This window comes from Xiphophorus couchianus, chromosome 6 (genome assembly GCF_001444195.1).
Source record: "Xiphophorus couchianus chromosome 6, X_couchianus-1.0, whole genome shotgun sequence".
Lineage (NCBI taxonomy): Eukaryota > Metazoa > Chordata > Actinopteri > Cyprinodontiformes > Poeciliidae > Xiphophorus > Xiphophorus couchianus.
Window position 1 is genome coordinate 3384780 of NC_040233.1, and position 11766 is coordinate 3396545.

At 40.0% G+C, this 11766-nt stretch overlaps 1 long non-coding RNA gene across 2 annotated transcripts; it reads left to right on the forward strand.

Annotated features, from left to right (window-relative positions):
* The first annotated feature begins 2927 nt into the window (after nucleotides 1–2927).
* On the forward strand, nucleotides 2928–10709 carry LOC114146918 (uncharacterized). Of its 2 annotated transcripts, XR_003595984.1 has the most exons (3): nucleotides 2928–4284; nucleotides 4435–4514; nucleotides 10168–10709. It is a non-coding gene; the product is annotated as an uncharacterized LOC114146918 (long non-coding RNA). The 2 variants fall into 2 exon arrangements; XR_003595983.1 differs by having other exon boundaries at nucleotides 2928–4514.
* The last annotated feature ends 1057 nt before the right edge of the window (nucleotides 10710–11766 follow it).

Below are 11766 nucleotides of genomic sequence, written 5' to 3' on the forward strand. Positions count from 1 at the left end.
TGTGTGTGTGTGTGTTTGGGGGGGGGTTGCTGCTGTTTGAGACGAAGAAAACAAAACCTACCACACAGGTTTCTGCTGAAACAGCCGACTGTTGGGGAAACAGGAGAAAAAGGGGAAAAGGCGACCGCGACGAGAAACTCGCTTTTCAGCTGGAGGACAAAACTACAGTGTTTTCTTCTCAATCCGAACAAGAAGGAGTGTGTTCAAATGCACTTAGGAGGGAATAGTTTCTTATTAATTGAGCAGCACATACTGAGAGGTGTTAGCAGCAAAGCATGACAAAAAAACAAGCCAATAAACAGGCAGTTCCACTAAAAATTGCCTGTGCAGAATCATTTTTGGTCATTTAAACAATAAGAGATGAAACCTGCCCATCTCTGTCAGCCCGCCGTTCGATTAGCTAACCCTCCCGTCGTCAGACAGGTGCTGCTTCAGGTGAGAGCAGGTCCAAATTTTCCCAGCAGCCCTTTGGCCCGGGTCACTTTCCGACAGTGAAACCACCTGGGATCCCATAAAAAAAACTGCCTCATTCTCTCACACACACTTATATGCAAGCAAACACAAAACACACACACAAACGACACAACCCCTCACCCCTCTCCTTCCCTTAGGCCCTGCTGTGAAACAACAGGGGAATCTGCCGTAGCGACACCACGCTCCCCTGGTACTTATCCACAGATAACAAAGCCTGAGGAGTGTCGTGTTGCAATACTTGTTGATGTTGACTTTGCTGGTTTATGGTGCACACATTCCATATAGGCAAGGTAGACCCACAATAAAAGAAGCTGATTTGTTCTTCTACAGGAGCGGCGAGCTGGCAACGCCTGAAGTTTTCCACTGTCCTCCATCAAAGGCATCCATCTTCATTAACAGGCAGCAGATGCGCAGGGCTGTGAAAGATTCCGGGAACGAAACGGAGCAACAGCAAGAATCCAATTTCGGAGATCAAAACCAAAAACGCACCGGAGTCGAGCAGAGAGCGTTAACGGTGGAAGATGTTCGACTAATTGTGTTTGCGGCTGCAGATTTTACGATGTGCCAGGGAGACCTAATGTACAGACAGCAAAAGGTCACATTTAACCACTTACAACTGAAGAAGCTTTTTATTTTTTTTTCCATTTTGGATTCAACAAAACCCTCATTCATCCATTCATTTATTCCACCTTAAGCACATTAAATTAGGTCTGACCACAGGGACATGAGTCCCAGTCCTCAGAAGACCCCAAAGGAACAAAATGAACCCAATAATGGGTTCTATATTTGGTCGGCACAAAACCAGCCTGTTGTTTTGTTTGGACAAACTGTGCTGTATTGCATCCAAAAAGACTATGAGCTTAATTTGTTGCAATTAATCTAATTAATTGATTTAGTCACGGGGGAGTAATAGAGCACCTATGAGAAGTGGTGGGATCGGAGATTCACATCGTGGATGCAACTGTGTGATGCTATCGCTGCGATATGGAGCCAAAATTACTGAGGGTCTGTTTCAGATGCCGTGTTAAAGTTCTGCTGCAAAGGGAGTTCTGACGACGAGACAAGATGAAACTAGAAAAGTGGGTGGAGAGTGTAGATTCTCCAAGTTCCCAGTTGAAGGCCGTTTATAATTTGATACTCGTTTTTGGTTTATATCGACCAGATTTTCGATATCAGTATCGGATCGGGACAACCCTGTGTGCCTTTAAACATACATCCTCCACTGCAAAGAGAGAAGTGCCGAGCCGAACGAGGCGGCTGTTAATGTTAATTCAGTATTTTTGTGCGTGGCTAACAGAGACTGAACGACTTTGCTCACTTCCTCCGCTGCCATCGTTAAAACTACAATTCTAAAACGCCGCAGAGAATCAACATCATCGTTCACAACTTCTCCTCCTGTTCACTGATTTGTCTGGCTGAAATTCTACCAGAGGAATCCACTTCAGTGGGAGAAATCCCATATGAAGCACTGGAGGGAGATGAGAATCAAACGAAATTGTGTAGGAAGGAAACAGCCAGACTAGGGCTAACACAGATGGAGTCTGTGCCAAGGTTCACCGGCGGATCCATTTGTTATTAGAAAATGAGAAGTTTAGTTTCATCTGGTCAGTTTTTCTTAGTTTTTTGGTTTACCTTGTGGCTCACCCTGAAATATAAGCACAGGTCAAACAGTTTAGTGAGGAGGAGAAGCAAAGTCATAGAGATAAGTCTGGTAGAGTTGCCACAGCTCTACAGAACCAGAGTCACAAGGAAGGCTAAAGCTGGCCTTGTTGACCCAAACCACCCTGTCCAGCACCATTACATATATTACATACAATGCAACACAACAGGATATAGATGTTCCTTTATACTGTTGGCCTTCTTAATAATTTGGGATGATAAGCCCTAACAGAGACTGTTGTGATTGTATTTTGTACATTACGGATATTGTGGATGTTACTATTGTTATTCTTTCAATGTGTTTTTGTGCTTCTACCTGCAATTGTGCTTAGGGACAACACAGTTTATCCTGTGTTGGCTTTTTTGAGGAACCTGTTTATTGAGTATTTGAATGCATATCGATGCATTGCTGTAGCTTTTCTGAAGTTGTGACGTCACTCTCAGATCCGGCTTCTCACTTTTGAGACAAAGTGAGCGCAGTGGTCTAAGTGTGTGTGGACTCATTGTGTGTTCATAAGGAGGTGTGTTTGCAGGTGTACAGCATTGCTGAAAGACGATACAGTGGACCCCTGGTATTTGGGGAAGGGGGGGGCTTAGGGACCACAGCTGGCCTCTGAGTTGAAGAAATCTGCGAGACACACATTTATATCCAGACCCATTCAATAAATGACTGAAAAGCCCGTTTATGTCAGGAACTTTATCACTATGTGAATGTTTGAAAGCATTTTAATCGTGATGATTTTCCACTTACAAACAATGAAAATACATTTAAAATTAGAATTTTACACCAGAACATTAAAAAAAACATGGAATTATTTAATACAGAAATGTGGGCTTAATAAAAAGTATGTTTAACACTTGCTTAAAGGTTGTTACTTCCAAAAAGGAAATAACAACAAAAAGGTTGTTATTTTATGCTCGTTTGGACAAATGAGCTTTATCTGAACTCATATTTAAATTTATTAAAAATAAATTTATTAAAAAATAAAAATAGATAGACAGACAGACAGACAGACAGACACCATCTGAAGAAATGCATTAAAACAACGAATCAGAATCAGGAGGAGGGTCTTACTGCTGTCAATCAACCTCATGTACTCGTAGCGTAACATGCTAATGTCAGAGAAACAACTCATTACAGGAAAACCATTTTTCCATTGTCATTGGTGGCCATGCTAATTAGCTTTAGCATTCACAACAGACTGCTAGCTGTATCATAGCAAAGTGTAAGGGGATGGAGATTGATTGACAGCAGTAAGACCCGCCTCCTGGCTGTGATTGGTTGTTTCTTGTTAGCACTGGAATAAGGCAGAGGAGCTCATTTTTTTCAGATTATCTGTCTCACACCAAACTGTCATGACATAGTGACAGTTTCAACAAATATATAAAAAATATATATTTTTGAAAAAAGTTACGTTCTGCAGCTTTAAGATAAGATCTGTGGAAATAGATAGATTTTGCTGCGAATAATTCGGAGCCACATTCTGCAGGAAATCTGTGAATACTGAATGGCGAACAGGCGGGGGGCCCACTGTATATAAAGATCCACAGAGAAGATGGAGAAAACAGCAGGCTATGGAAAATTTATGTCTTCCATCCGTCTATGAGCCTCCAGCCGGAGTCAGATCTGGATAACCTAACGCCGACTGAAAGCTTTATCGAAAAGGAAAGAATGTGTAAAAGTCTCAGCAACTGAAAAGTCCCCAGATGTCTTGTGGGGTTTCGTCAGCTGATTTCTCTTTGTCCTTTGGGTAAATTACCCAGTAATAAGTTAGCAGGTGAGCTACGTTCGAAGAGACAAATAGGAATGGAAGGAAGTTTGTTTTTGTCACACATTTGTGGAAATCCTTGTTCAAACATTGTCAGGGAATTCATAGAAAGAAATGCGGCCCAGATGTAAGAAAGACACTGCTGTTGTTCGACTGTTTGCGTGTGTGTACGTGTGTGTGTGTGCAACGCATTCTCCAAGTGGGACTTTGAGCTGAGTGCAGAGTACAACAGAGACCCCCCTTTGTACGCCTGTAATATTTAGTCTCAGTTCAATAGCCTCATGTCAGCCAGTATGTACAAAAACAAGTGCATTCGAGGCACATTTAGGAATGTTCTTCACGCTTCTCAGGCTTTTGTTGAGCAAGAACAAAGTTTCATCTTGTCAGAATAAAAAGAGTGGAATTGTACAAAATGCTAGAATGGGGCGTTCTAATATCCCACATCATTACATGGCTGTTGCACTATTTTATTAGGCCTGACAACAAAGTGTGACTATGATTGTTTATTTAATATGTTACTTTATAAGAGCAGGTTGTTCTGGCCTGGCTAGAAGCCTGTTCTCAGCTCCGACTTGCCTGGTGCTGAGCCAACGGCCTGCAAGCCACAGATACGTGAGTAACAAAGAGCAAGGTTAATGTTTGATGCTGAAAGGAGCGAACTCTGCTTCTATTTATTTTAATACAAAACCTTAACTGTGGCAGACCACATCGAAGGCAATACAACTAGTAGTTCATCTTTTATAGCTTTGTAAATGTTTCAGTTCCAATAAGTCTGCTTAGTATCCAGTTCTGGCTGGTATAAACAACTGAGGGCGTAAAAATATCTGTCAGCACACACATATTGGATCGAATATGTATGACAACATGTCAGCGCCATTATACATAGAAGAAAAAGACAGGAAAAAATACAAAAAACTGAAATTTGGTCTCAGTCTTTAGACTTAATCTCAGAAAATTTCCAGAAAAAATCAAGAACATCTATGAGTGTGAAAAGTCAAAAATTTGCAAGAAAACTAAATCTTAAAATCTTAGATTAATTTCAGACATTTCTGAGAAAAAAGAAAACATGGAAATTTCTGAGCTTCAATAGTTGAAGTTTCTATCTAGACAGCATATTAGGCCCATTGTAGACAGAAAAAAGTAAAGAGTAAATTTCCACCAAAAACATTATAAAATTTCTGAGAAGAAAACTGAAATTTCTGAGTTCATAAAGTGAAAATTTGTTAGAAAATACTCAAAAAATTTTTTATTAATGTCAGAAGTTTTCTAAAAACAAATTGGGAGATTTCTAAGTTTGAAAAGTCCAAAATTTTGCTACAAAAAAACAGACTTTTCAAACTCAGAAATTTTCAAGGTTTTTATTTTTTTCTCAAAAATTTCTGAGATCAATCTAAAAAAAATTTTTATATTTTTCTAGCTAATTTTTAACTTTTCAAACTCAGAAACTTACTTATTTTTTCTCAAAAATTTCTGGAATTTTTTTGGGAGAGATTTACTCCATTTTCTTTCTATAAACAATGACCCTTATATGCCATAGTCAATATGTCATGGTTGAATATGTTGCCCTTATCAGAGCAAAGCAACATATTCTTATATGGGATTCTTGGGAGTCTGTTGTCTGTGTGTTAAAGTAACCTCAAGTTCAGTAGTTATCAGACGTAACGCCTGCGGGTTAAATATATATCTGTGAGTGAGTCGCAGAGAGACTCAAAGTTCACTGTAAATGTCACATGGATCATGTAAAGAGCTTTTTATTGGCTCTCTGCAGAGCACACATTGACCGCAGCTAAAAACAACAAAAACAACACAAACAACGTTGAACTTTGTGTGATTGATGAATAATGGGCATTGATTCTTTTCCATTTCCGCATGCTTGGTTTGCAAAACAACTAACTAGTGAACATTTGCTTCAAATGCAGATGACTGGATGGCTTTTTCAGGAATGCACCAATACAAAAATTTGGCATGATTATCCGACATTGATACTGTGGCCAATAACCAATATTTACCGATGTAATGTATACACATACATTTCTCTACACTTTTGACGCTTTGTAAAGGTGATTCTACATTGCTTCTCTGCAAACAAAATAAAACTAAACTATTATCAAAAAAAACAAAACAGTTATAACCCCGGACCACACAAATCCCCCCGACCAACATCCCCCTCCTGAAACACAAACGGCAACAAGATGGACATAAATAGTAGTCGTCAATATCGACCCAGCTTTACTTAGAGGACCGACATGTTAAAAAGTGACACTGACACTTCTCTACCTGACTGCTGCAGTTCATCAGGGTTTTCAGACACCTGGTGCTGCGTGGATCTCTTAAGTTCCAACCAGTGCTTTAACTAGACCGGTGGTTTAGGTGTTGACTAGGTCGTTGTAATCCCTTCCAATCGTTGAGCCACTGACCTGTTTAAGACCCAGAGTGGGGCAATCTTTAGCTCTAAAACAAGATGGTGTCACATTTAGTAAACAGAGGAGCTCCTGGCCTTAAGGTGCCCAGGTCTAGTAGCTGCTCATCCCTCCATCAGCTGTGAGTTTGATTTTCGCCAGACATGGTCTTGGCCATTATGACCAAACATCCCTACTTTGGCCCAAAGGGCATTGCCCCAGAGTTATTTATACAGATTCAACTTTCCAGATCTGATCTGTATTGCAAAATTCTTGTTACAGAGAACAGAGGGTTTTTCCTTCAGCCGGGTCCAACAGGATAAACCCGTCCAGTCTTCTTCTAAGTGGACTCTCCTGACCTTCAGAATTTAACATAACCAAAGCCTGACATGTGCATAGTTTGGCCTTTGGTTGAAAGTTGCTGTAAATTTTGTCTTTGATGTTTTCAATTTGTAAATAATCATTAGCAATGCAAAATAATAGATATTGGATTGATTGGATGTGGCTTCATCTTTCCACCTCATCAAGGTGGTTGCCAGAGCAACAAACTGCTCAAGCTCATGCTTAAGGGGGGGGGGGGGGGGGGGGGTATTCTGTAAAACTTTTTGAGCTCTACATCATGCTATAATGTTACTCCATCATCAGACACACATCTGGAGTGTTCCCGTGGCAACCATTCAGCTGTGCAAAACACCTGGTTGGACCTAGCTCTGCCTTTGAGGCGCAGCTCCTCCTCAGAGCTGCAGTTTCTATGTTTCCGCCTCACAGAGCAGGCCAGCCCCGCAACTCCCACACTCTGCTCCTTCAGACTAGCCAGCAGCAATTAGCAAACATCTGGTGGAACCGCTTAACTACAGAGCTCTTTATACGAGCTACTTCCCAATGAAACAATTTTAAAGGATTAACAGGGAAGGAACGATGTGATAACTTCCTGAAAGCAGAGTTTCAGAAATAGCAGGAGTTTTTAAAGGGACAGAGACCCAATTTTAAGGTGTTAAATTAGAAAGTCAAATTTCTTTCAAGTCATATTTGATATATATATACAATTTTTATAACAACTTGAGGAAACATAGTTACTTGATTGTGCCGTAAAATGCCTGAAAACACATAATACTGTCCCTTTAAAGGAAAGTAATCACACCTGGAAGCAGCTATTGTTTACTTTTTTTCCACACAAAACTTTTTCATACTCACCAATAATTACAGTTGTGTGTTTCTGTTCACTTGAGGTTAAATTTAACCAGAACAGATCGCTTTATGTTCCCCTGACATGTTTAATAGCGGAAATTAAAACAGAGCGCACTTTCATTTTCTTTGTCACGGTGAATGTAAATCATGTATACTGTTCCCCAAATTCAAGCGCACGCTGTCACTTCAGCCGACATGAACACACTCCCCCCTCTTGTCCCTCCCCCGACAACCCCTTTTCTCTTCAAAAGGGAAAAGGGGGAAGAAGGCAAAGAGTCATATTTTACTGACACGACCTTTGGTCCTAGTCAGGCAACCATGTGCCTGGATCATGTTTTGGGAGAGGCGTGTTGCTATCTGTCTGCATCTAGGCCCCCAGGTCAGCAGAGTTCATCAGGGGGCTTGTGGGGGGTGGAGGGAGACACTTGTTAACACATAGGACAGATTTATTTAACCGGCTGAGCAGGAGAGAGAAAATGGCTTTTTTTGTTTGTCTCCCAGCAGCATTGTTTTAACGAGCCCTGCGGACAGATGACGTCTGTCTGATGAAAGGGAAACGCATCACATGATCTGTCAAGGCTTAGTTTGTTTCATATTGTTAACTAAGGGGAAAACGTTCTCCAAGCACACCTGGCCCAATATCTGGTTGTGCCACGATTAGCATCAAAAAACTAGCATAAAGGAGGAACTATGGCCTGCTCTTCTTTGAAGAATTATGTTAATTCAGCCACATTGAAAGTTTTTTTTTTTTAACGTAGACCTGTTTCAAGTCGTATTAAAGCATCCCAGACTTTGAATAGGTTCCTTTAAAATCCTCACTTTATCTTTTGAGGCATTCAGAGGGGAACCTGCTGGGGTGGTTTCGGATCATTGTCCTGCTGCTTAATCAAAGTGTGATTGAGAATAAACTCAACAAATGTTATCCAGACATTGTCCTTCCAGATTTTCTAGTTGAGAGCAGAACTCGCGATTCTATCAAGAACCACTAGTCGTCCAGGTTCTAAAGCAGCCAAGCCCTTCCAGACTATCAGAATACCACCATCATGTTCGACGGTCTTATATTAGTTCCAAACCAAAGATAACAAGACAAATTTCAACTTATTCTATGCTTAACTTCGTATAGAGTGTCTGGACCGTTAGCTATTGAGAAATGGTTGAAGTTAGAATTGAGTGGATCTGATTTTATGCCATCTCTAACGTTTGACTGCGATGTATGCAACTGGCTAACGCTGGCTAAATGAAGTTTACCAAAAATTGTGAGTGCTGTAAAAAAAAAAAAAAAATACACGGAGAAGAGGGCCACAACACTTTTACTAGCAATAAAGCATCTTAAACATTTGTGTTGCTCCGACTTTAATTGCTCAATATTTGGAGGCGTGGCCAACAAGAACCTAATGGCCTTGTTACCTTCCTCCGCTCCCATTGTGAAAACTATAAACATAAGCAGACTACAATTCTAGCACATCAGAGAAAAATTGATGTCAACATTCACAACTTCTCCTTCTGTTCTGGTTGAAATTCACCTGGAGAAATTAAGCTCCATAGAAGAAATCCCAGACGGAGCACTGAAGGGAGATGAGAATCAAGTGAATAAGAAGATAGTGGCCAGACTGTCAAATTGTCAAATGTGTGAATTTGTGGTTTTTATGGTTTATTTAGATTTTTTTTTTTGTCAGCAGTGGTTTTTCCCTTGGAGCTTCACAATGGGGGCCAATTTAGTCTCTTACTGTTGAATTATGCACTCTGACTTTAGCTAAGGCAAGAGAGGCTGGCATTGCTTTACTCTACATATTGTTCCTGGTTCTTTTGTGATTTCCTGGATGACTTTGTCCTGCGTAGCTGAAGCAATCTCAGTAAAGTGGGAAGGTTCCCCACTGTTCCATGCCTCTTACTGTGGGTCACTGGAGTCCTAAAGCCTTAAAAATTCCTTTGTCACCCTTTCCAGACTCATCTCAGCGACTTTATTCCACTCATTCTCTTGAAAATCTTATAATTTGAGGGATCTTTTAGCCTACTTCATGTAGTCAGACAGGTTCTGTTTAAGCCGACAGCAGTCAGATCTTGGTGTGACTAGAGAAACATCAAAAGGTTTGGCTAATCACAGTTAAATCATGACTTATTTAGGGCGGTGATGAAGCTTTTTACACAGAGTTCTGTTAATTGGGATAGTTTGTTTCCCTCTGTAAACAAAGTTCACTTCAAAATAACTTTCTGTGTATACTGAGACTTTAGTTTGCAAATTTAACATTTGTTCTGAAGCATTTAAGTGTGACAAAAAACAAACGCCAGAAATCTGAAAGGCAGAAAATACCTTTTTTATCTTACCCAAAACTGCATAACACAGTTTATATGTACTTTTTTTTAGTTTTGTGTGTTTACAAAAGCCAGACACATTACTTTGCTAAATAATCATAAAGTGGCATGTTTTTGAGATCCAGCCGATACCTTCTTGAGGAGATTATCTACCGCATGCAGAATTCTGTCTCTTATTTGTTATCTGCAGCGAAGCCCTCGTGAGAAGCCGAAGATGTTGCACTGACGCACGCGAGCAAAAGGCTGGCTAATCTGAAACCCATGCATCCTCTCGCCTGCGAACAAAACACCAAGAACTGGACCGAGCTCTCTGCTGCACCTGACTGAGCAACTTTTTTTTTTTTGTCTCCTGTAATTCATTGCAGGAAAGGATGTGGAGACGTCGCACCCGCAGAAACGTGGACCACCAAAGATAACCACAAGGGGAAAAACATCAGCGATGCAAAACAATTCTCTACACTGCTTTGTTGCCATAGCCACCTAAACTGCTGCAATTTAGACCCGTGGAGCTCCACTGCACGCTATCTTTTCCGCAGGTTGAAATTCATGATGGCTGTGAAACCTTACTGTTTTTGCTGCTCTTTGTTTTATTTAATTTTGCATATTTGTGAAGGAAAAAGAAAATCTGACGTTGCTCCACATTTTCAGTGACTTGTGTGCAGCTGTAGGATGGATGTTTATGACTGTCTTTGTTGCAAGATCTTGAGTGCCAGGGAGATTTATTAGAAGCCCATTTATAATAATAATAATAATAACAACACTAATAATAAACCAAAGGTCTTTGCACTGTAGATATGAACATTTGGACATGTTTATGATGATGAGATAAACGTGATTGATATCATTATCAAGAGTAAATGTTTTATGTTTCTGGTGAACGAAACATGAGTAAATCTGACTTCTATAAGCACCTCGTCACACTAGATTTTATTCAGGGATATCAGAGTAAAATGCTGGTATCCTTCAAAATCCTCCAAAATGCTGGGGGCAATAAAACATTTCAAAAATATTTCTGAACTTTTTTTTACATTTTGCATTTTTACAAAACAGTTGTCTCAAGGACACCTACATGTAACTGACTATTTTAATGGCTCAAACACCAAATATGCCTTAATATGCATTTATATGCACAGTGGAAACTGGCTTGGCACATTCTTAGTACAGACAGTCAGTGTCAAGGGGAAGAAATTGTGCTCCTGGATTGGCTGCTTCGCAAACAGCAGCCAATGGCGCACCAAGTTGCATCCAGAGATGCTTTTTATTTTGAATATTTCAGAAAAAAAATCTGTGAGTAAACCTGACTTCTATAAGCACCTCGTCACACTAGATTTCATTCAGGGATATCAGAGTAAATTTGAATCAGTACATACGCATGCCACACTTTTCAGATTTGTTTTCGTAAAAACGAAAAAAATTAAAAGCCATGCATCACTTTCACTTTTACATCTCACTTACGCATTACTTTGTGTCAAGCTATCGCTGAATATTCTAATAAAATACATAAAAGCTTGTGGTTGTAAGAAGGCGAGATATGAATGAATTACCTTCTGGCAAAACGAAGCTAGTCTTCGTATTTATGCAAGAAAAACACACTGAACATCTTTAAAAGAAACCCAGCAGGAATATGCTAAGAAAAAATATTACACACAAAGAAAAATTCATTTACAATTTAAAGAGCAACGGCCTTGGCTTTATAATAAGTGTCAGGCGCTATGAGCCCACAGCTACTGAAAGCGTCTCTGTATCACATTCTCTGTGTTTAGCGTTTCAATGGCCCACTTGTTTATTTGTACACAACAATTTATGTAACAGATTAAAATTCACCGTAAATTCAATAAGCGATCTGCTTTTAGTAAAAGGGAGACGGCCCAACAGAACAAGATCCAGCTGTACGAGGAGGAGATGAATCACCTGTTGTGGATTTAGGAGAGTCCAGCTAATAAGGAAACGGCCCAGACATCTAG